Source organism: Ictidomys tridecemlineatus, chromosome 16 (genome assembly GCF_052094955.1).
Source record: "Ictidomys tridecemlineatus isolate mIctTri1 chromosome 16, mIctTri1.hap1, whole genome shotgun sequence".
NCBI lineage: Eukaryota > Metazoa > Chordata > Mammalia > Rodentia > Sciuridae > Ictidomys > Ictidomys tridecemlineatus.
Window position 1 is genome coordinate 49,965,724 of NC_135492.1, and position 26,740 is coordinate 49,992,463.

Here is a 26,740-nt window from a genome sequence, read left to right on the forward strand (position 1 = left end):
GTGCAGGGAGAAATGTGGAGAAAAGGAAACCTTTGCGCACTGGGGTGAGAATGTTAATTAGTACAGCCATTACAGAAAACAGTGTGGGGGTTTCTCAAAAACCTTAAAATAGAACTGCCCTATGACCCAGCAGTCATATTACTGGGTATATATCCAAAGAGGCAAGATCAGTGTGTTAAAGAGACATCTGCACTGTTCACAAGAATCAAGAAATGGAAGCAACCCAGGTATCCACCTGCTGATGACTGAGTAATGGTAGTCCACTTAATGCTGTAAATATAGCCTTTGCGGCTCTGTCACTGCAACCTACTTTTTAAATGGACATGGTTCTTTCTCTTCCTCTCTCCCTTATCTTCCCCTCCCTAATCACAGGGGAAACAGGATTACTTTTCTTCCCCACTTTAGGCAGATTTATCTGTCCTGGAGCACACACCCACCACAAGAACAAAGTAATCCAGACTTTAAGCATGGCACCAGTAGGTCTCAGAAATGACTGTATCCCAAATTAACAAGTGAATTACAACTCTAGACAGGGGAACAGCTAGAATGTAACCTTTGAGTCACCTCTTTCTGAGAATCAGAGCCTCTGGGACAGGAGTCCCTTGTGTTTCTCCTTTGGTAGCAAAACAAACTTTTTCTTTCCTTTTTCTAAAACTGCATCCTTGTTATTGGTTTTGTATCAGGGACAGGGACTAAGCTTTCAGTAACAAATGGATTAATAAAGGTGTACATATGCATGGCAAAATAATAATTAGTCTTAGAAAATGAATGTGATACTATAATTTACAACAGCACAGATGGAACTGGAGGTCATTATGTTAAGTCAAATACGCCAGGCACAGAAAGATATTTACCCAGTGATGGCAGTCTTGTGTAGAATCTACAAAAGTTGATCTCACAGAAGTTGAGAGTTGAATGGTGATTACACAGGCAGGAGATGGGGAGAAAGGGTTGGTCAAAGTTAAAATGACAATTAGATAGGGATGGGGCAAGAATTTCCACTGGACCATGCTCCAGAGTAGGGTGACTGCAGATCTAAACAATGGTGCACTGTACATTTCAAAAAGTTAGAAGAAAGGACTTTGAAAGTTCTCACAATGAAGAATTAGTAAATATTTGAGAGATAAATATGTTTAACCTGATTTAAACATTACACAATATATAAATGCATCAAAACATTACAAGTCAACCTGTTAATATGGACAATTCTTTTGTATCAGTTAAAAATAAATTTAGAAACACATTGTAGGGGCTGGGGTTATGGCTCCATGGTAGAGTGCTTGCCTGGCATATGTGAAGCACTGGATTTGATCCTCAGCACCATATAAAAATAAATAAATAAATAAATAAAAGTATTATGTCCATCTATAACTAGAAATCTTTTTTTTTAAAAGAAGAACATTGTAAAGATAACTGAGTCTCAGAAGAAAGTTGGTCCATTGAAAAGAAGAGTTTGGTGAAACACGCTGCAAGAAATTTATGTTGCATCGTCTCCCATAGGACCCAGGCACGATCACAAATCTGGTGTATTATAGTTGAGTAGCTGCTTTCTGTGCCCACCATATTGCCATATTCTCTTGTCACTTAATCAGTCATGGCAAGATCTGTTTGACATGAACACCTGTCACTTGCTTTCTATGGCTTTGCCTCTTGACTGTGCCCAGCCTGGCTGGAGGGTCAGCTCCAATGACTTCAAAACAGCCAGCAGCTCCTGATGATGGGTGGTAAATATGCAGCCCAGCTTCCTCAACCCTCTGTTGGAAAAACTTTGCACAATTCCCTACCTGGCTGCCAGGGTTCTGCAGTCTGATTACCAGCTGCCCATAGGTGTAAATATTGTGGTAATGCTACATCATTGATTTGCTTTCTTTTTTCCCAACCTCCCTTCCTTCTTCCTACTCTCCAGAGAGTACCTCTCTGAAGGAGCCATTTGTGCAGGACTCCTTGATTGAGAAACTCAAGCTTTAGGTAGTCATATTAACTTTAGAATGAGCCAAAAACCTTTATATGAGATTGGTTCTATGAGAGAATCCCAAACAAGCAACCTGCTATTGCCTAAGAGGCTGTTTTGTTAGTATGAACAGCAGCTATAAATGACCAGACTCTGCTAGTTATCATAATAGGGTTTCTCAACTTGGTGCTGTTGACATTTGATACAGATAATTCTTTGCTGGGGAGACTATCTTGTGCATTCATTGCAGGATGTTTACCATCAACCCTGACCTTGACCCACAAGATGCCAGTAATTGCCTCCCTTCTATTATGACAAGCAAATATCTCCTTAGATGTTTCATCCCCCACTAAGAACAATTGAATTATAGAAATTACTTCATTTAATGCATCCAGTTAAATTCACTCATTCAACTACCGTGTTTAAAATGAATACTATGTACCAGGTATTGTGTTCAGTGATGTTGAAGAAAACACAAATAGGTCCTGATTTTCCAGAGTTTATTTTGCATTCAGAAAAAAATAAAACAATTATCACACAGCAAGAAAGTGTTCTTAATTCTAAGGCAGGATAAATTTCTTCCCACTCCCCCAAATAATAACTATTTCAAAGGCGTCAGTTTATGTCTGCCAATTGCACATGATTTTAATTCTGATGAGGTAAATGACTGCTATTTTTCAGTGACATTTCTGTGCCATGGGAGTAAAAAATGAGCTCTCTGCCCTTGGTTCTTTCTTCATGCCTCTGAGCTGAGATGTGATGGGAGAATGAGCACATTTTGCTTTCTTTTACTATAGCAATCTTATTCTTTTTCTTTCCTAGCATGCACTTTTCCCACACCTTCCACCTACTTGCTTCCTAAAAGTTTTATTCAAGAGCAAACATGCTACTGTAATATAATAGCAAACATGCTATTATAATTTTAATGATTATAATAGCAGCAAAAACAAATTAAGAAGCATTGGAACGTTTGTTTTCTATAATTTTAGAACATTTTGCTTTAGATTTCTAAGATTTTTGCTTCTAACCTCATACACTTTTTTTCCTCATGAATCATGATGGTATCATCTCTACTGCTTCCTGGTCTGACTGTTGTAGGAGACACACTTGGGCTCTTGGTTCCCTCCCACCCTGGGTCTCTGTGTTCACTAGTCCAGTCGATTGGAAGACCTCCTAGGCTGACACTATATACAGAGGACTTCCTGGTGTCCTGTGGACCTGTGCATGTGTGCATGGGACAGGCAAAGGGTACATGTGGTGCAGTTCTCAGCCAGTGATGCATGTGAACTGCACAATAACCATCCCTGCTTCTGAGGTAGTTTCCACACTCTCTTCCAGAGTTTTCCAGAAGGTTGAAGCACTGTGTAACCTGTTCGTTGGCTTCTATCTTTCCTTCTATTATTTCTTCATGCTACTAGGGTGATGTCACCAATGAATCACTCTAATGCATGATGAGTTATAAGAGCTCAGACTTCCAAAGCAAGGCAAAGGGCTAGAAGAAAGAATGTTACTACTCTGAAGAGTTCACAATCTAGAATGAACAGTAGAAATGACTGGTGGTATATAAAATATTGTCATTGTCTTAAACATGACCTAGGATCTGGAGTTTAAGGAAGAAACTTGAGTCGGGTACATAAAATTGTAATATCTCTGCATATTTTTCCCTATTGATTGTTTTTTGTTTGGGGGAGGGGAGAGAGTCAGAGAGGGTGCTGTTAGAATAGATTTAATAAAATTCTTTGTATTTTGGCATGTCTTCTAATATCTTAGGGTTTTTTTTGCCATCATACACTTCTATTGAAAGTTTGATTTCTGATAATCAGTTCTCGGGGAGGCACATAAGAGAAGACATGATTTGTTCTGCAGGAGTGTAGTTTTCCTTATTCACATTCTGATCCGACAAAAGCTACATGGGTCGGGAATATCATCATGTTGATAGATCCAGACATGCACTCAGGCACCTGGTACATCTTCAGAGATTGCATTTCTGCACAAATCCACAGCTGACAGTATGTTCAAAACGCTGCTGGTGCTCCGACGTGTAGGAAATGTAAACGTACCAGTGGCAGCAGACCACAACTGTAGATCATGGAAGAAACAGGCTCTCAAAGTCCAGGTCTCACATAAAGGATAGCAATTGCTATTTAAAATTTTACTATCCAGTGTTTTATCCGGGTTTTCAAACCACACAAGATATGTGATTTATACAGTACTGTTTTGCTATTTTTGAGTTTATGTAAATATAGTGGTGGGTGTAATACAACCTTAATACATAATTTTAAACCATTTTGTGCTCTTTTTAGCTAAGTGTGTTATAAGATGAAATGTGCATATATTATGTTTGCAGGAAATATGCTCTTAAGTAAAAAAAGTGACTAAAGGAATAATTTGGCAATTGGGAGATAAATATTTCCAATATATTTTCTTTCACTAAAAACAAATGATTACATGACAGCACAGACTTTATATGTTCATTGCTTTCAACTAGTAAGTACAGTCTTTAGATGAAGGAACCTTGTTTTAGTGTAATAGGATTTTCTTTATTGCTTGCTTGCTTTTTCTCTTGTCAAGATACCTCACAGTCTAATATTAAGTGCTAAAACATAGCATTACAAAGGAAATCAATTCTTCTGGGACACAATTGTTAAACTCAGTGAGTAGAATATATTTGAGATATATGTACCTCTTAACAACATATTTTGAAAAAACATTTAAATAGGGTGTTAAATAATTTTAATGTTAGATGAGCAATATTTCAAAATGTCTCTAAAACTTATAAAAATGAAACAAAAATATCTGGGATCCCTGTTAGTGACAATCACAGGCCCAGCTGCTATGGTGCATTGCACTATATTTACAGAACATGCTGAAAATGAATTTATACTTCTGTATATGTTACAACTATAGCTCACAAACCCTCTGAGTTCCATCTTGGTAAGAATTGATAGGAGTTCCTTTTTTAGAGTAGCACTAGACATTCATTGGTACTTCCAGGATGATCTCAAAGCCCTTGTAATCTAACCCAGACACATGCTAGCAGAGGAATGGTTAATACTTCTGAATGTTTCTGCAAAATAATCTTTATTTTTCCAAAATAAGGATTCGTTTTTACAGGTTTTGTTACTGAAAATATTGAGAATTTTTAATTATTTTATTAGTTCATTTTAGTTATACATAATATTAGGGTTCATTTTGACATAATTTTACAAGCATGGAATATAATTGGCTTCAATTCAGTCCCTAAGGCTTTCTCTCCCTTCTCCCCCCTGTTCCCCTTTCTCTAATCTACTGATGTGTCTTCTATTTATTTATAGTTTTTAAATTAGTGCATTACGGTTATAAATAAAAGTGAAATTCACTAGACCAAGATAAAGGGAAAAGGAAAAAAAGAGTTAGAGGTGAATTCCATGAAAATAAAGAGTAATCAGTGGAGTAGAGGAAAGGGCTTGGGGTGGGGAATGATGGGAATAGGGAGGACCAATAAAATGAATCTAACCTAACTTTCCTAGGCACATGTGTGAATATACCAAAATAAAGATTCTTAAAAGTTGTGGTATCAATCAAGATGTCTACAGGAACAGAAACTTGTTTAAATGAACCAATTTTTAAAAAAAATGGGAGCAGTGAATAGTAACCTGGAGTACACAGGCTCTTTCTAAAGGGAAATTATGTGTGTGTGTGTGTGTTTGTGTGTGTGTGTGTGTGTGTGTGTGTGTGTGTATGTGTGTACATACCAAGCAAAATGTCTTGGTGTCCAGTAACTCCAAGTGCCACCAATTTCTAACTTTTAATAAAGTGTGGAAAATAGAAAAAAGGTTTATACATTTTATATTTTTGAAACTATTCACAGTATCATCTCGTATTTTCTACCTCCTTTATCTCTATAGGTACACAGTATTTACCACTGTTTCACTGAACAGGAAAATAGATGAAGAACAATGTATGTCACACAGCTATCTAAAAACATTAGGCACACTGGTCAGTATTCCATATAAGAGCAAGTCATTGCTGATATTTGAGTCTTTGTGTGGGTGAGACACTTATAGAAAAAAAGAGTCAAATTTAGCTCAGTGCATGAGTGAATAGTTAAACTTAACTTGCAAATGGATCCATATATAATAGTAAGCCCCTAAGTCCTGGATTTTCTACTCTGGCATTGTTATTAGTTCTCGTAAGGGAGGTGTTAGGTATTGGCATCACTATTGGATGCTGGGATGTGTATTAAACTAAAAAGAATTCAATTAAGGAAATCTCAAGGCAGCCATTGGCACCACCCAGGGCAAGCACATCGAAACGTATCTCTCCCATTTCCACTACATCCTGACATAAACTAAGACTAAAACCCATGTGTACATGGAAATAATCTTTTGACTAGAATGTTACTAGCCCAGCTTTGTTAATATACTCTTTCAGAGAGTCCTGTGGCCTCTGATTCTCTGTTGACATCACTAAGGCTGTCATGTTTGTGCAGGTTAGTTCACTCTATGAGAGTTTTTTAAAATTAAACTTATATGATCCATTTTCTATACAAGAAAGAAGCTAACCTATGACAAAACTTAATTTTGTTTGAAATGTTTTATTATTAATTAGTGAAATGAAAAAAATTAAATATATCTTTAAACAGCGATACCAGTTAAATAACAATATCTCTAACTAATAGTATATTTTAAAATGTGTTCTTACCACTGAAACAGATAAGTATGTGAGGTAATACATACATTAATAAGTTCATCTCAGCCACCCTCCTGTGCATATATATATTTTAAGACAATATGTACATAGTCAGCATATATAATTTATTAGTCCATTTAAAATAAATAAAAAGAAATATTCAGTGTTATTTTTTACTTTTCGACAGGCACAAATTTATATTTATGACACATTAATATATCATTTCTAATTCTTCATATCTTGTAGCTCATCCAAATTTTTCCATTTTTCAATAGTTAAAATTAATTTTGTACTCTTCCAATAAAACAAGTTAATTTTTACAGATAAATCTTTGGAATGTTTTAAATTTAAAATATGAAGCCTGTTCATATTGTTATATGACATGAGTCATTTCTTCTTTCTTTATGTATTTCTAAGTTTGCACAAAAATCAAACATTACAATGAAAATTACACTTCCATTTAAAAGTTCTTAGAATTTATCACATTTTCTCATTCTAGGAAAAAAGCATGGTTTTATTATTACTTTTTAATGGAGAAAAATGAATCAGGGTAAAGGGCTAGGGGAGCTGAGAAAGGAGAGTGAGATGTCAGCAAAGAGGCAAAGGAAGCCCTTTGTCACAAGGTGACATTGGAGCAAAGATTGATAGGGGCATCACTGACATAGGTGAAGACCAGCCCTGGAAAAGCTTCCATGAGAAGAGATGTCAGAGACAGCAGCTTTGAAGCCAAATTATAAACACTTCCTGTCCATATCAAGCTTTGCAGAACTGAGAAAGTACTGAAAAACTAAGATGTGATTCTCACAACTCCAGAAATTTAACTTGAACCAGGGGCAAATGTAAGAAATAAAAAAGAATTGCAAAACTATTCAAGGTAAGTTCTCTTATATTAAAAAACAACAACAACAACTATCCCTATTTTTTTAAAGAAATGCTTCCATTTAATGTACAGTATTAAAGGCAGAGTTTATATTATAGGATGCTAAAGCTTTCAGTATCTCTCCTCTTATAATTAAAAAGATATTAGCTATTTGCATTTAAATCTTTTTAAATAAACAGGATTGAGAGTATGCTTTGTCTATAATTTTATTTTTAAAACTAATTTGTATTTCCTTCTATGGTAACATATAAAAGGATTCTGTACTTGTAAAATTACTTCTGACAAATCCTTCAGCTGACTCCAAAGCATTGAAACAGTAAGGCTACAGGAGGTGTAACATTTGTGAATTCTCTTTATGCAATGCCATTATTGTCATATCTAAATCATTTAAATGCATCCCTTCAATAAGTGCATTGGAGTTTTGCATCCTAATGCCGTGGCATACCACTCGGCCTGCAGTTTCTTCTCTTGTGCACCAACAATTTCAACATCCTTCCAAATTTACTTGGTCTCCAATTGAAGAGCAACCTATTACTGACACATCTGTTAGATGGAATGTTTAGTCCATCAAAATGTGGGATAGTCTGAAGAGTGCAATATTGTAATACCAAATGAGCCGTGCTAAAAAAGACCATGTTACTGGATCAAAAAGAACACCAGCTTAGGAGAAAGAAGGCATTAATTATAAAACTGGCAAATAGTTGAATAATTGTCCTCAAATAAACAGATGGAAATAAAAGGTTGACAGGCACATTGTAAGAAACAGTGGTTACAGTTCAGCCCTCTTCAGGCATGTCACCAATACTCTCAGGTGTGTTTCCAAAATAAAATAATTGAGAGCCAATGGACAGTCATCTGTTAAAACTCTCCAAATAACATTTGTACATTGGATATTCTGCAAAACTCCATCTCTTTATTTAACAAATATTTGATGAATACAAGTGTAGGAAAGACAATTAGAAATTAATCTAACAACTCCTCTGCCCTCACAAGGCTTATAATCTAGTAAGAATATGCAAAAGTAAAAACAGTACAGAATGCTCACTTTGGCAGCATGCATTCTAAAATTGGAATGACACAGAAAAAATATGAGCACGGCCCCTGAGCAAGAATGACATGCAAATTCATGAAGTGTTCTATGCTTTTTAAAGCTTGGCATTCAAAAATATATATTATCACACACACACACACACACACACACACACACACACACACACGTGCGCGCTCGTACACAGAAAATGCAAGATGTGTTTTTATGCTGTCCACAAGAAAACCATTTTCCAATAAATTCTGAATTACATGCAAAATAGGGAGGGAGTTACCATTTAGACAATAAATAATAATAATAATAATAATAATAAAGGATTGCTTCAATGAAAGAGAAAGGAATTAGTAAATGTTGATGAGGATGTAGAGAAACTGGAAGCCTCAAAATTTGCTGTTGCAAAGATAAAATAATTATGACTTTGGAGAAATGGAAGTTTTCAAAAAGTTAGATACAAAGTTAGTGTATTACCCAGCTATTACATGTGATACATGCTAGAAAAATTGGAGCATATATATGTGAAATATAAAAATGTATAATGCATAATATCCAAAAATGTGGAAGCAGGACCAATTTCCATCCCCTGATGAGTGGATGAGCCAATGTGCTGCATTTGAATATGGTAGGCAGAATTACAGCCCTCCAAAAAACCACAGTTCCTAATACCTGGATCTTGTGACCGTGCTACCTTATGCAGTAAAGTTGAAGGCATCCAGAGGGGGATGACCTTATTCTGAAGATAAGAGTGGGCCCAGTGTAATCAAAAGAGGCCTCAAAATTGAAAAACAAAAAGACACCAGAGACTCAGAAGACTCAGAGTGATTCAATGGGGACCTATCTGCTTTTGTTGGCTTTGAAGATGGAAGAAGACCAAGAGCCAAAGAGCATATGCAGACTCTTGAGGGGATAAAGTGGGGAGTGAGAAAAGAGATCCAATCCCTAAGTCTGCAGAAAGGAACCCAGCCTGCCAAAACTTAGATTTTAGCCAGGTGAAACCTATGTTGGGGTTCTAGCTCACAGACTATACACCAGTAAATATGCGGTTCAAAGCCACCAAGCTGGTAGGAATGTGATATAGCAGCAATCCCGAAACAAATGGATCACATAGTAAAGTACCGAGCAGCTGTGGAAATAAATGAGAATTGACACATGCCATATATAGCATGGGTGGATCTTGAGTACTTTGTGCAAAGAGTACTGGCACATACTGGACTGGACCATGGAACACAGAAAAGGAACATAGATCATTTTATGCCAGATGAAAAACGTACCATGGCATCGACTCAGCTCCAAAGGACAAACATAGACCAAGTCTAAGATGACTGTGAAACAAAATAAATCATCTTAGAAGTGAATTATAACCCATTGGATGAAATACCAGTCCATGAGTCCAGAAAGATAAAAATAAATGTGAGGAATCTAAGAGAATGGAGGAGGGGGGTACAAAGTTCTCTCTTAGAACTTAAATAATAAAGAAAGAAAGACGGCATGAGAAACTCAGTATTAGACAATCACTCTAGTGATAATTTTCCAGCGAGTATAAATAAATAGAGGCCAAAATTAGTGTGTGAATTTTAAAAGAATATCCTTACTAGATACTGAGTAATATTAAGATGGGATTAATTTTCTTCACTACAAACTAATAGTTGCCATCTTGTGCAAGTGGTTAATTTCATAAGTAACCAAACAGATTGACATCATATGTGTACTGATGTGATATACTGAGAGAATTGTTTCTATGGTATTCTTGGTGGAGATGTATGATGCAAATCCAAATATAAGGAAGCAGTAGGTAAATATATTGAGGATCCTTTTGCAAAATAATCGGCCTACACTTTTCAAAAATGTCATTGGCAAGAAGGGCAAAAGACAAAGGAAGTATTGCAGAAAAAAGGGACAAAATAGACATTACAACCAAATACAACATTTGATTCTGTACTGGATCTTTGAACTGAAGAAAGAGAAGCTGATATACATTAATCCCTTGGAAGAACAGCACTCTTAATGATCTGATTATCCTGTATTAAGCCCCGCCTCTTAAAAATTCCACTGCTCTCCCAATATTGGGGGTCAAGCTTCTAATACATGAACTTGGGAACACATAAAAATTATACCCAATCCAAAAGAGTTGTCAGGAAGTCTTATAGATAAAATTTCTTCCTTCCTATCAGAAACAGGAAAGGGCATTTTTGTCCCAACAAACAAAATGCATGTCCCTGATTTGATGGAATCATTTAATCACTAGATGATTTTCATTGTGTTAATAATGTCACCAGAGGAATGGACAGTGGCTATTGGCCTAGGTCACAGCTCAAGAGAGCAAGTCAACCTCTCCAGAATAACATGATCTCCCCAAAAGAGAATTAGGAGAAATTGATCAAGGGTAAAATCAACAGAAGTTATGCTATGTTTGAATATCCATTTCACATCCAGGTTATAATATTTTATTAATGGGATTGTGAATAATCTAGAATATGCTAGAAATAGTGGACTTTATCTAATAATATCAAGTGAGACAATGCAAATGAAAGGAAATGCATGGGCACTGGGCTCAGATTGCATGAGTTACACAATCTCAAGTTATAAATCACCAGCTGCTGTTGTGGCCAATACTTCTGCCAATACTTACTCAGTATTATCTGGTCATTATGGAGCAAAGAATCTTTGGTTTGCTCTTCAATTCGAGGGAGAGACAATTTTGCTTAACATGATCAGTTTTCTGTTCTATTGTTCCACAGCTAGTGTTTTTAGCTGCAGTAATTTTTTCCTTTTAATTTTAAACTTTTAATTTCTTTTCAATTTTAGAGAAAAAGATTCCCAAATTACCAAACTGTTTTTTTATTCCCCACTTTGTTTACTTAAATGCAGACACTTTTAGGTAAGAGGACTGTCTCATATGTGTGAAACCAAATTCCTCTCAAAAGACTCCATTTAAAAATAATCCCATTAATTAGCCTATAATTGAATCACTATTTTTTCCATAATTGAAAAGTTAAGGTACATAAAGGATCTATATGATCATTTAGATTCTTTTTAATAAGTTCTTAAACATGTGTAAAATTTAAGAGGTAGCTAGTGTTACTTGTTTTCCTTGTTATGTATGTTAATTTTAAAATTAACATACAATAAAAATTCATTTCATAAATAAATAATTCTATGAATTTTAATGTAGATAAGTACATGTCATATTTATCATCCTGCAGATACACAATTGTTCCAACTCTAAGAAACATCCCTGGTGTAATTACTTTGTAATCACATACTCCAATTCCAATTCTTGGCATCCACTGGGTCTACTCTCTATCCATATAGTTGTGTCATAAAAAGAAATGTCATATAAGTAGAATCATACGACAGGCAGCTATATGAGTTTCTGAAAGCTGCTATAACAAATCACCACAACTTGAAAGTTAAAACAACATAAATTTATTATTGCATAGTTTGGGAAATAAAATGTCAAAATTCAGTTTCACTGGGCTGAAATGAAGCTATTAGGAAAGGCTGTGTTCCTTTTAGAGACTGTAGAGGAGTTTTTTTTTTTCCTTTTCCAGATTCATGGGGCTTTCTGCACTATGCAATTCCAATGATAACTCTTTGAAGTGGTCCCATAGGTCCCTGAGGTTCAGTTCATTGCTTGAAAACTCTTGTTTTCCTCTATTATTCTGGTTGGGTCATTTCTATTGATTTATCATAAATATCAAGGATTCTTTGTCCTTTATATTCTAGTAAACTATTGAGCTATTGAGAACACTAGTGATTCTTTTTCTCTTATTCTGGTTTTTCAATTCTAAATTTTCAATGTGGTTCCTCCTTATATCATCTGTGCCAAAACTTTCCATGCCAAAACTTTCCTTCTTTCCATTTGTTTGTAAAAGCCCACCTTTAGCTATTACAGCACTTTTATTCTGGCCATTTAAAGCCTTTGGAACATAATTCCAACACCTGTGTCCTGTCACCATTAGCATTTGTTTATTGTCTCCTCTTCAGGGTTTTGATATTTTTCATATGCAACATAACAGTGGGTTATAATCTAGACATTTTGAATATCATGTTGATGGATTCCGGGTGTTGCATGAATCCTATGGAGAATGCTGATATTTTTGTTTTGGCTAATGAGCAACCTGGTTGAGTTAATTTGACAAGTTCAGTGAGCCTTCTCTACTCTTGTCCACTGGACCATCCATAGAGATATCCACATACTACTCTCTGTCCACGTGGCTTTCATGTCAGTTTTCTTCTTCTAAGCCCTTGCTGGACTGTCTTGTGTGTATACTACAAAGCATTTGTTTTGGGACCTAAGTCATGTATATTAAGTAATTAATATCTCAAGGTCTGTGCCTGTTCTTTAGGGTCAAATACAGGCCTGCTTACTTGGGGCTGAACGCCATGAGCATGTTTAAGACATTGCTTCTCCACGTTCTTCCCTCTTGGCTCCCTTACTAGTATGTTCAGGTTCTCTGGAGTCCTTTTCCATCTCCCTGTCAAAACACCAGGGCATCCATTCTCTGCTCTGTCTTGTCTACACCTGCATCTGGCTGTGGAAAGACAGTCAGAAGGAAAGAAGCAGCAATGACTTCTCCAACCCTTGAGACCACAGCTCCTCCTGTCAGACAGGAGCAGTCCCCTTCATGGGACCCTGTGCTGCTCTAGCTGCCTGGTCATCCCTGGACTTGGTGGGCTGGGGCCCAAGAGGAAGAGATAAAGAATACAGGAATTTCCCCTACTCTGTCTGAAGTAAGATGCTCCCATTTCTGCTCCCTTGAGCCAGAACTGGAAGAATTCTTCCAGGGACACACTCGGTCCTTATTGATGGTGATTTATTGTCAAGATTTTCTGAGCTCCATGTGAAACAAAGTCTTCCCTAATCTACCTGTAGATACTATTTACACTTTAAACATTTTGTGGTAAGATACACATGACTTAAAACATAACTTTTGTATCTCTCTGCTAGGGGTGTCATTGCCCATGTCCAAAGATTGCTTGGCCTCAACAACAAAAATTAATTTTCTCACAGTGCTGGAAGCTTGAAGTCCAAGATTAAGGTAGCTATGGGTTTGGTTTCTCTAGAGGCCTCTCTGATGCCAGTAGCCATCTTCTTGCTGTGTCATCACAAGGCCTTTTCTCTAGGTGCACATCCCCACTGTACCATCCTCCTTCTTCTATAGCCACCATTTGTACTGGGATGGAGCCCCACACCCATGGCCTCATGGAGCCTCAATTCCCTCTTTAAAGGTCCTAGCTGAAATGCAGTCACAGTCCAAGGTGATGGGGGTTACAACATCAACCCACAACTATTTGGAACACATGATACATTCCACTATTCCATCTTGACCCTGTCTACACACAATTCAGTGACATTATGTCCATTTTGTTATGAAATCATCACCACTATCTCCCCAACTCTTCCCATCTTGCAAAATGGAACCACCCCTCCTCCCTGTAAATAACATGCTCTGTTCTCCTCTCTTCCTAGCCCTGGCAACAGCCCTTCTACTTTTATCTCTATGAATTTGGCTACTTTGGGTTCTTTGGGTAAATGGAATCACTCAGTGTTTTTTGTCTCCCTGGTACTGGTTTCTTTCACTTAGCACAATGTTCTCAAGGTGTTTCCATGGGGCAGCAGGTATCAGATTTCCCTTCTCTGTTTGGCTGAATTTTGTGTATATTTTACATTTTCAGGCTCTATTGATACTTTGTATACTATGCATCCATCCATTGATGGGCATTTGAGTTGCTTTCATATTTTGGCTCTTGTGCCTACATTTTAACTGCCCTCAAATAGCTTCCCCACACCTGCAGAGCCACCAAGTTTCAACATGAGTTTTAGAGGGGGCAGACCTTTCAGTCACAACACCATAGTTGCTTTTGGATGGACTGACAGGATAGAAAGTCCTTACTCTATCTTACCCAGAAACAGAGTGCACTAAGAAGCTTCATTTTAATCTGCAAGTAGAACATGCATTATAGGTATGGTAGAAATTGTCCTGTAAGATTTGGTTTGGAAAATAGCATTCATACAGATGTATGTTCTATTTCTACTCATATATGGAGCCCCTTTAAATTAAAATTTCTTCACCATGAGGCATCCCTGTTTGAAAATATGCAAACAGTCTTGTAAAGGGTACTGCAAAAATTTTAATACAATATTAGTCACTGATATCACAATATAATGCATTTTATGGTGTTTTCCCTTACAATTAGTTGAAAAGTGGGACAAGGAGCAACTTATGAATAAATAACAACTCAATGTGCAATAACATAATGTCCCCACTCCCTTTACTTATTGCCTGCCATTATCTTCAAGTGACATTTATTAACCATCTAGTTTATTTGAGATAACTTTATTTGACAATAAAAATCTTTATGAAAAAGATATTTCTATCAACAGAAACTTCTTAATTTCCAGTCACTATGCTAAGGAACTCAGAGCAATTTTTAGACTCCTATTAAGCCTTATTTAAATTAGATGCAAAAATAATCTTTTAAGCACAAGATTTTCAGTAGATGTTCCCTGATGGTGCTGAATTGAAGATTATGTTTACGGGCCCGGTGAATTGACCACCTCTGTAAATGTAGTCTAGTAACCAGCAAATTGTCAATGTAATTGCTTTAGACCTAAGAACTTTAAATTAAGCCTCTCCTAATTTGAAGAAGATTTCAATTGCTAATAGGATAATTGCACCTGATTTCAAAGTACAGCCTGTAGTTTTTCTTTTTTTAAGAACTCATTTTTGGAAATAGAGCAAGTCCCTGAGAGGAAGGAGATGAAAAGAATATAACTTGAGTTTTGCCTCATCCTGCAGTTTACAGCCGGATCTCACTCTGACACAATTAATCATAAACAGACTTGTCCTTTTTCTTTTGTGTACTTGCACATGTTCCTAAATTGTCCTGCTCTATTATGATTATATTAGCAATTAGTAAAGAAGGAATTAGCACTGCATGTTATTACCATCAACCCATTAATTTACCTTGAGAATTCCCTCTACGCTCCGCCATTCTGTACTTCTCTGTGTTGAGCCATCTGAGGTTTCAGAGAGAGCACTCATTATCAAATTAATTCCGAAAGAGGTAAGCTTTTGCCCTTCCCATTTTTTTCAGGTGAGACCTATTAACAGATGTTCTTTTATGTTATACACACACCTCCGGTATCCACTTAGGGGGAATACATGACTTATCTGCTTTGTGTGATGCAAATGAAGTGTGAATTTGAAAAAAAAAAAATACAGTGGCACGGACTTCTTTGTACTTATTTTCTTAAACTTTTACATTTTAATAGCGAGCAATCTTTTCTTATTTTGTTTTTAATTAACTCTCTCCCACTCTTCAAGGAAAACCAATTCTTTTTTCCTCCATAAGTTAAATGTAAGATTGCTACTCAACATTTCCTCTCAGTCAGTATCTGTTTAGTATTCTTCTCTCAATCAGCAAATATCATGCCTGGCAAAGTTGTATTTATTGAGTGAATGCTTATTAATTGTAGATTTATAGTGAAAATGTCTGTCTAGAAAGATATCATTGTATAAACCTAATTTATTTTCAGGGTAAAAATTTATATATTTTTTAGATTTCATCTGAACATAAACGAGAATGCTGTAGAAAAGAGATAAAAGTTTCACAAGAAAACTTTCAAGTTCACTTTTTAATAGCATCCAAAATTTGGACAAAATGCTCCAATGTAGAATGTCAAAATTATCTTCTGCTCTGGTTGGAGTACTTCCACTGATCGTGAAGTTTACAATGTAATGTTTTTCAGATGTGTAGAATCATACAACTGACATGCCTCTTCTACTCTGAAAATTTGTTGTGATCTACAGTTTTGCTGCTGTTACAATGTTAACACAGTTTTACTTCAAGAAATGGAGTTCATTAGTACTCTGTGTGTGTGTGTGTGTGTGTGTGTGTGTGTGTGTGTGTGTACGCACACGCACGTGCGCACGCGCTAGGGATTGAACCCAGGGCCTTGTGCAAGTAAGGCAAACACTCTACCAACTGAGCTAGATCCCCAAGAAATAAGCTTTCTGAATCCCCTTATGAGTTTCTGGCTAACAATGCAACAAGAGCTGCCGAATCCAGATCACAGTAACTAATTCATGGTTTAATAATTATTTTGTCCCCTGGCCAAATCTGCACTCTATAACCTAACTTTAAGAAAAATGAATGATATATTTGCTATCTTTATAAAACTGCTTTGCAATGGAAACAAATCTAAAAGATAAAAGGTATCCACTATAAAGAGATGCATTCATTCAATAAATACTTATTGAGCTCCTCTTGTGTCATTGATACTGTCCTATGTAGCCAAGCCTGTTAAGGAAGTGTAAAGACAGATATTCTTGCTCCTAGGAGGTTATGCATTAGCATGGGAGTTGTAAAAACTATGAGAAATATTATGAGTAAAGAAGTTATCTGGTGCATAAGATAATAAATACAATGGATAAAAAAGAAAGTTATGGTAAGCGGACCAAGAATGTGTGATAGGGATGGGTGCTCATGTTCTAGTACTAACTGGATGGTCAGGGTGGCTGGCTGGTTGGCCATCCAGACTTTCTGGAGGGGTGTTCTAGCTGGAAGGAGAAGGCACAGTTAAGGAATAGTTGCAAAAGAGCTTAAGGGAGGTTGAAGAAGGACAAAGAAGACAGGTGGTAAGAAGGAAAAATAAAAAGGGAAACATCAGGTCTTGAAGGAGGTGACAGTGCTGGAATGGGACTTGCTTTCTCATCATGAACTGTGAACTCTCTTGAGGGAATTAGGCTGAGGTTTATGTGGCCTTCAAAGACTCCGCTTAAAAAAAAAGTTTCCCCATCAATGTGATATAAATAAGTAAGATACTCATGGTGTTCAGATTATTCTGAATTATATTTAACTTATTTAACAAGATAAAATGGAGTATGATTTAATTGTTTAAAAGTAACTTGCTGATGAACATTGGCAAGATCAACCCTATTGTTCCTGGGGAAAGCTACCAGCTCTTCCTGTGCCACAAAAACTCAACTAATGTGTTGATTTGAAAGAAAACTCGAGCAATTAAAGCTTTATCACTTCCTTCCCCAACCCCTCAAAAAGTAATGAATCAACCAGGCATGGTGGCTCATAAGGCTTGAGAGACTGAGGCAGAGGATTGCAAGTTTAAAGCCACCAGCCTCAATAGTTTAGCAAGACCCTATTTCAAAATATAAATCACAAAAGGCTAGAGATGTGGCTCAGTGGTTAAGTACCCTGGGTTCAATCCCTGCTACCAGGAAAAAAAAAAGTAATGAATCAAATGCTCCTGTTTAGGAGGGAGAAGAAGAAAGTATCTGTTACTGTCATCCCATTTCTATTCCAACATTTCATTATGATTTTTGGTGCCCTGGCTAAAAAGATTCTGATCTCAAGTCAGTGTCTTGGAGTTTTGTTTTTTTGTGTTTTTTTTTTTTTTTTTTTTTTTTTTTTTTGGTACTGGGAATTGAACCTAGGGTCACCTAACTACTGAGCCACATGCCTACCCCCTTTTATTTTTAATATTGAGACAGGGTCTCGCCAAGCTGCTGAAGGCCTCACTAAATTGCTGAGACTGGTCTCAGACTTGCGATCCTCCTGCCTCAGCCTCAAGAGTTGCTGGGATTAAAAGCATATACCACTGTGCTAGGCTCAATTTTTTTGTTACTGAATTTTAGTTATACATAATATTGAGATTCATTTTGACATAATCATACAAGCATAGAATATTATTTGCTCCATTTCAGTCTCCAGATTTTCCCTTTCCCTCCCTCCCCTTCTCCCTTCCCTCTTTTTGTTCCTTTTGTACTCTTAAGAGTTTCATCATTGAAAAAATGTTACCCAAAATCTTGGATTTGGAAGCCACATCCCAGCTCTATACTAGTAAAAATTCTCGCAGAAGCAAAGTACATGTCAATTGTTTTCCTTGGATTTAAATTGGAAAGGAAGGAAAGAAATAAGAAAAGAGGGAGAGAGGGAAGTAAGGAAGAGGAAACAGGGGTGATGGGAAGCCTGCCCAATAACTGAGCTTGCCAGATGCAAACCAAAGTATGGCATGAAATTTTGACAAGCCATGTGATGTGCTCCATTCCAAAACAGAAATTAGACCTGCTGGGAAAATCCTATGAAATAAGCAACTGGCAAAACACATTTGCTTCTCCTACAGTTTGACTAAATGGCCACAGTTTATCAGAAACTATGTGGACATAAGATGAGCTGCTTCCAGCAGCTTTCAAGCAATAGAGAGCATTTTAATTGGCGATGCATTGAAAAGCACAACATGTTGGACCTCAATGGCTCAAACTAAAGCCAGTTTTTCTCCAATGCAGGAATGACCCAGTCAGCTATGTGTTTCCTATCCTACATGTTGGTATCCCTTATAAAGAGCTAAGCTTACCCAGTATAGTGTCACCTGGGAGCTTAGGGACCTCAATAACTGTTCTCTTTCACCGGGCCTAAGAAGAAGTGTACTAATTTGATGTTCAGATTGCTGTGATTCCTCAGATCTGATTGAAGTAATCTGTTCTTTACAAAGCATCAACAGACCTGCAGGCAGTTGAAACTTTGATAATCTGAAGGTTGGAGTCACGTGATTTAAACCTTATATATTAGTTGAATTCCTTTATCACTAGATTAGAAATATGCATCAAATTAAAATAAACTACTTTTATAAAGTATAATAAAATCACAAAGCTTGCTTAATTATGCCTAGCAGCTTAGGTTCCATGTTCTATGAACAAGCTATTTTTATTCTAGCGGTATAACCTGCCTTCTTATTTTTAAACCTAGCAAAGAGAAAAGTGTTGTATTTTAACTGACCTTGAAACTTGGATTTGGCCTTCTACATAAAGTTTAATTCTCACACAGTTAGCTTCAAAACACGACAAATTAAAAAAATCCACAACTTTGATCACCTGCTATTGCCTATTTTGAACTTGTAATAAATACTGCCCTTCAAGGCCACTGGTAATTATGGGGTAGAAAAGCTCATTTCTAAGAAGACAGTTCTCATTTCTAATTACAGCAATGGTAACTGTGTGCATAAATTAATAGTTGTTTAGCAGTGTTCACTACTTGATAAATGGAATATTCTCTTTTAGCAACTACAAGTAAAACAGTGAACTCCTTCTACAATAAACTCTGGCCTATAAAATCTCATCTTTAGGAAAAGTTGATATCAAATCCAGAAAAAGAAGACTCAATAGATGTAGCCTCCCAGGATTGGCAATCGCCACAAGTTGATATTTCTGTACTTTTCTCTATACCATTAGTTTCAACCAAGTGAAATCTTCACTTTTCCTCCTCAGAAATTCTACATAAAACCTAAATAAAGTCCACTAATAAAAAAACAATATTCAAGATAACTGACAATGGTTATCTTTCCATAATAAATATATTTTTTCCAAACTATCAAATATTATTTACTTGCTTATGATAGACCAGGACATTCAGAGAGCACTGTATTCTGGGATGCAGATTTGCCTCTACAAATTTCACTATAAACCAGATGCATTTAAAAAGGACAATGGCAAGGGACAAAAGAGAATCCTAGAGTTGAAAAATTCATAGAAAAGGAAATATCAAGTGGCATTTATTCCAGAAACTGATCCTTTCATTTGCCATCTTTTCACTGGAGATGTTTTTATATGGAAAAAGTAAATGTATGTCAGAGAAGCCAAAATAAATATGTTTCGTGGAACATACAGTGTGGGAGAATTCAAGAAAATGAAATCAGAATCCAGGGGTGAGGAAAGAAGAAAAGGTAAGAGAGGGAAATATTAAACCTACCAAATAGTAAGAAGAGTTGTCTACTTTTGGAATTAAAGCTCCGAGATTTAAGGAAGCCTAATATTTAATAAGTGACCATTTCCGTCATCTCTCTACAATTTTCCACTTTTCTCTTTTCTGCAAACATATTCTTATTCTACATATGAGATTCTTATTCATACCTATTCTCATGTATTTTGCCATAAAATTCTCAGTTGTCTCAGTGTTTTAACACATTCATTATATAAATTTTTCATTCCAAAATTTTCTAGAGTTTCATTTATGGTGAATCTAATGAGATGTTTTAGGTTACCTAATAGGCAACATATATTTTTATATATTTATTCCTATTCTTTTTCTTTCTTCTTCTTCTTTTTTTCTTTGGTAGTGGGGATTGAACAACTCTGGGGCTGATTTTACCACTGAGTCACATCCCCATACCTTTTTATATTTTTATTTTGAGACAGAGTCTTGCTACATTTCTGGGGCTGGCCTCAAACTTGTGATCCTTAGGCCTCAGCCTCCTAAGTCCCTGGGATTACAGGTGTGCATCACCAAAGCAGCATAATCTTCTTTATCTTTACAACTTTGATTTGAAACATATGGCTAATGCATACTATCTAATACTCCATCCCAGACATAGTCTACAAAGATTGTAAAGGTGAAGTGTAACAGCATTGCTTCAACATCTCACCCTTTCACTATAATTTTACAAAAGAAGTAGCAGGGCTACACAGCTCTCTTATGGTGTGTGCTATCTAAACCTTTGACTGAGGCACACTGCTGCCAAATACCAGGAATTATGAAGAAGGGGTTAGGGTCTAGTACATTCCAGTTGGGATGGATATGTACAGACATGCAGGAACACTTGCACATTATTAGGGCTATTTTGCACACCCTGTAAAGTTTATCAGTGAAGCCCCAAGGTGTCCATGAACTGTAGCTTAGGAAGAGCCTGCCAGAAATCCAGAGCTCTCTGCTTCCATCTCCCCACCCACCCCCATCAATCAACGCAAAGAGCAGGAGCAGGCAGCTGTGCTCAAGGTTGCTTTTCACTTGTGTCTACAAAGAGATGAGTTATTGACTTCAGCCCCTCCAAGAAACTGGAAGGTGTTTTTGCTCAGTAAGGTTTAACTTCAGTAAGTCAGTGAATGATATTTTATCAGTGTATGAGAACTTAAATTCAGCATTTGGGGTAGAAGCCAAATAGAAACAAAAGTTCTGAAATGCTTATTTTTCCCATGAATGAGCTTGAACCATAATTGAAGACCAGAAACCCCTCTTTCTCAGTCCAGTGAAGCTATCTTTACAGACTGACTTAAAATAGAAGAATTTTTAAAATTGGGTTTATTTTGGAAAACATGTTTTTCCCAAGCAAAATATTGGAAACTGTATTACAGATTTCATGGAATAACTCAGTGAATGTAATACCATATATGGACTGTTGAACTGTATCAGCAAAGCATATTATTTTGCAAATTAAATACACTTATACTATATATAAGTGTGTTTAATTTCTTACTGTATTTGGTTTGAGGTAGGACTCATCTTATCTCCTATTGTATAAAAGTGCTAATGTACTTAGGACAAGATTGACACTTGTCAATTGACAAAAAGTCAATTGGAAAAGGCTTACTTTTCATCCTGAGTTACAAACTACCCACTATATAATGGCCAGGACCACGTTGTCTTAAGAGTACCCACCAGTCTGCTCTGATAGAATATGCTGAATCTCTAGTCCAAAGATTAGGCTTGCATCCTGCCTCCCAGTGACTACAACTGCGTGACCTTAAACATTTAATATATCTAGGGCTATTTTTCATTTAAAAACTGGTTATAATTATACATGCCCTGCCCTATTTACTGCACAGAAATACTTTGAAGCTCAAATTAAATGATAAGTTAGATCTCCATGTCCCAGATACAAGGAAAAGAAACAAGAGAAGAATAGAAAATATGTAACAGCAGAAAAGTAATTCAGAATTTTTCCAAATGACTACATTTATATTAGCTAGAGATTACCATTGCAGGAAATGAAGACCAAAGAACATTAAAAGAGGTAATCAGGGAAACATCCTTCAAGATTGGTGTCCCCTATTGCAAATCAGTTCTGCTTCCAAGGTCTCCATCTCCGGATCTAATTGGTCAAGGGAAAATATTGCTGTCCCTAAAATACTTTAACTCTGGAATATGATTCTGCCACATTTTAAAAAATGCAATTAATTTCACTATTTCATGGAAAGTAGTTTAGCTGATTACATGCAATCATTTTAACCTTCTTCCAAATTTCCTCTCTTTAAGATTTACATGATTTTTTTTCTAATAATGGCCATAAGAAAGGTGCCACGCTGACAGAGAGTTTATTGTGTGCCAGGTCCTAGGCTCAGTCTGTCATATAGTTTACATTCCTTAACTCTAAGAATTAAGTATGTGCTTGATATTTTTTATTATTCTAAATTTACGTATTAAAAATGGAAGTTCTTCCTTAGTAACAGGACCTCAATTTGGTGTGTATTTGAACCCTTCATTTCTGATCCTAGGGCCCACATTGATTTCAAAGTGCAACTGTATGAAGTGTGACAGGGAAAGTCTCTGATTGTGTGAAGTAATAGGCCTCAGAGAGCAAGTGAAGCCATGTGAAATCTTAGTCCTTAAAAAGTTTGCAATTTAGAGGAGGAAATGAGATAAGATTAAATGCCAAGTAGAGTCCATGCTTGGTGACTGTGTGGATGATGATATTGCTATACTGAGCACCTGACTCTCCCAGCAATCTGCCAAGACTGGTGTCATTGTAGTCCCCAGTTTACAGATGGAGAGACGGAGGTTTGAGAGAGGTTATGTAATTTTCCCTAAGTCACATAACTAAGAAAGAGGAGCAGTATTAGGGCATGAATGTAAGCACTTAGTCACCAGAGGTATCTTGGAAACTGCTGTAAGAGAAACACATAAAGTCTCTGGAGAGCAGAGTATGAACTCACGAACATCCTGCTAGGGAGGTGAGAACCTAAAAAGCTTAATGACAAAAGTGGGCTAATATGCTTTTATGGTTTAGATGTGAGATAAACACTAGTAAGTGTTTGAACCTAGTAAGTGCATCAGTCCACTGATGTGTATTAACTGGGTAGTGACTGTAGGCAAGTAGGGTGTAGCTGGAGGAAGGAAGTCATTGGGGGTGTGCCTTTGGGTTTGTATTTTGTCCCTGGTGAGTAGAGCTCTCTCTGCTTCCTCATTGGCATGTCTTGTGCCACTTTCCTCTGCCACACTCTTCCTCCATGGTGTTCTGTCTCACCTGGTACCCAGAGCAATAGACTTGGCCATCTATGGACTGAGACTTCTGAAACTATGAGCCCCATATACAATTTTCCTTCTGTAAAATTGTTCTCATCAGGTCTTTTGGTCATAGTAGCAAGAAAGGTGACTAAACACCTAACAAGACAAATTGCATAGTTATAAGAAATTTCATAATAAAATGACTAATGTATGTCTACATATATAAATAACTTGAGGTTTTGACTCTTCATCTAGGAATTCACGTCACAAAGTTTCTGAAGCAATGTTTAAAAAATGAATTACTTTTGCCTGCCAGACTCTATGTCTGGCAGGATGTTGTCTATGGGAAATGGGAAATGAGCTAGAAAACATGACGCAAGCCTGAACCACAGTTCAGAGAATCTGATCCTCCCACAAATGTCAAATTGCTGTTCAGACTTCCAAGTCACTCTGCACAAAAGCACTCTGATTTTCTGTTCAAACTGCCCTCTGACTTCATATTTGTACTGTCAGAACTGTAATCCCTACCACATTTTCAGAATTAAAGGGACCAAGAAGGAAGGAAAGGGAGTTAGTAATAATTTGAAAAAATGTCAAGACTAAGTTCAGGAGGCTAAAATGATGGGGCAGAAGTAAATTCTGAGAGCAAGGGAAGGTGTGGACCATGAGTGAACATGCTTACTGAGGCTGTGAGCAACAGACTGCATTAGAAATGAATTTTAACAGCATTATAAATAAATTTAGGTGCAGTTGAATCCTAGAATACACACATTTAGCATAAGTTAAAACTGATGGGCACCTAGGTTGGTTCCATATTTAGCTATTGTGAATTAAGCTGCTATAAAGATTGATGTGGCTGCATCACTGTAGTACGCTGATTTTAAGTCCTTTGGGTATTAAATGAGGAGTGGGATAGCTGGATAAAATGGTGGTTTCATTCCAAGTTTTGTGAGAAACCTTCATACTGCTTTCCAGAGGGGTTGCACCAATTTACAGTCCCACCAACAATGTATGAGTGTAACTTTCCCCCCACATCCTTACCAACATTTATTGTGGCTTGTATTCTTGATAATTGCCATTCTGACTGGAATGAATGAGATCTTAGAGTAGGTTTGATTTGCACTTCTCTAATTGCTAGAGATGATGCACATTTTTTCATATATTTGTTGATCAATTGTATTTCTTCTTCTGTGAGTGTCTGTTCAGTTCCTTAGCCCATTTATTGATGGGGCTGTTTGTTTTTTTGGTGTTGAGTTTTTTGAGTTCTTTATATTTCCTGTAGTGCTTTATCTGATGTGGGTGTAGTAAAGATTTTCTCCCATTCTGTAGGCTCTCTCTTCACATTATTGTTTCCCTTGCTGAGAAGAAGCTTTTTAGTTTGATTCCATTGAATTTATTGATTCTTGATTTTACTTCTTGGTGCTTTAGGAGTCTTGTTAAGGAAGTCAGGTCCTAAGCTGACATGATGAAGATTTGGGCCCACTTTTTCTTATATTAGATGGAGGGTCTCTGTACTAGTACCTAAGTCTTTGGCCACATTGAGTTGAGTTTTGTGCATGGTGAGAGATAGGGGTTTAACTTCATTTTGGTACATATGAATTTCCAGTTCTCCCAGCACCATTTGTTGAAGAGACTACTTTTTCTCCCTTGTTATGTTTTTGGAGCTTTTGTCTGCTATGAGATAATTGTATTTATGTGGACTTGTTTCTGTGTCTTCTATTCTGTATGGTCTACTTGTCTATTTTGGTGCCAATACCATCGTGTTTTTGTTGCTACGGATCTGTAGTATAGTTTAAGGTCTAGTATTGTGATACTTCCTGCTTCGATTTTCTGGCTGAGGATTGCTTTTTCTATTCTCTTATTTTTCCAAATGAATTTCATGTTCAATTTGCAATAGCTTAACTGTGGAACCAACCTAGACGGGCTTCAATAGATGAATGGATAAATTATACACACACACACACACACACACACACACACACACAAAAGGAATATTATTCAGCCTTAAAGAAGAATGAAATTATGGCATTTGCAATTTAAATGGATGGAGCTGGAGAGTATCATGCTAGGTGAAATTAACCCATACCAAAAAACCAAAAGCCAAATGTTTTCTCTGATATGTGGATGCAGATCGATAACAGCAAGGGAGAGAGGGCTAGGGAAGAATGGAGGAACTTTGGGTTGGGCAAAAGAGAGTGAGAATAGGGGAGGAGATTTGAGGTGGGAAGGATGGTGGCTTGAGATGGACACCATTAGCCTATGTACATGTATGATTGCACAACCTGTGTGACTGTGCACCATGCTCAGCCAAAGGAAGGAGAAGCTATGCTCCATTTGTGTACAGTGTGTCAAAATGCATTCTGCTCTCATGTAACTAACTAATTAGAACAAATCAAAAAATCAAATTAAACCTGATGGCATTAGCAACAGTGGATGGAGAATTTAGTGGGTTCATTCCTTTATCTTCCTCCTACATACCATCACCTCTTATCCCAAGCCCAACTTCAAGCTTAGCCTCCAGGATCACAAGAGTAGGTGCAGTGAAACAAAACAAGCCACATTGTGGCTGTCAGACATGGAGAGCCCTGGTTGAAGCCTTTATGAGAAATTTGGCCCTCCCTTTCTAGGCCAGTCCCAGGTGCTATGGCTCTAACTCCACTGTAATACATTCCTATTCTCCATGCGTCCCAAACTGCTGTCTTAATATATCACTATCATGTGTAATAATTAAATACACTTACCTCAGAGTGCTGCCTCTGCATATAAGGTCAAATGCTATTATAAGTCACATAATTTCCATTTATGTTGACTGTATCTAAGCAACAGTGGGGTAGTTGGACTAAAATAATTTAAGGTTCCTTTCATATCTATTTTCTGGGATGGCAAATGTGGAATATACTTACATATCAGCATGCACCTTAGAGAGGTTAATTTGACTGTCAGTTTGGTTACTCATAGTCTAACCAGTAGAGATGAAATTTTACTGAGACAATTGCATGTGTGGGGTATTTATATTTTTATAAACACTATTAGCATTTGGTTTCCTTTGATTCTTAGTCTATGAAGGAAATAATACATTGTTACAGTAGGCTTTCTGTGTATAGACTCCTGTTCACATTCTGATCAATGGCAGAAATAAGATAATTGGCCATATTTCCTATTGTTATTGATTTTA

General features: G+C 36.7%; 1 non-coding gene across 1 annotated transcript; it reads left to right on the plus strand.

Moving 5' to 3' along the window:
• Positions 1-8,539: 8,539 nt before the first annotated feature.
• LOC144371551 (U6 spliceosomal RNA) lies at positions 8,540-8,648 on the plus strand. The gene has a single exon (XR_013431506.1). It is a non-coding gene; the product is annotated as a U6 spliceosomal RNA (small nuclear RNA).
• The last annotated feature ends 18,092 nt before the right edge of the window (positions 8,649-26,740 follow it).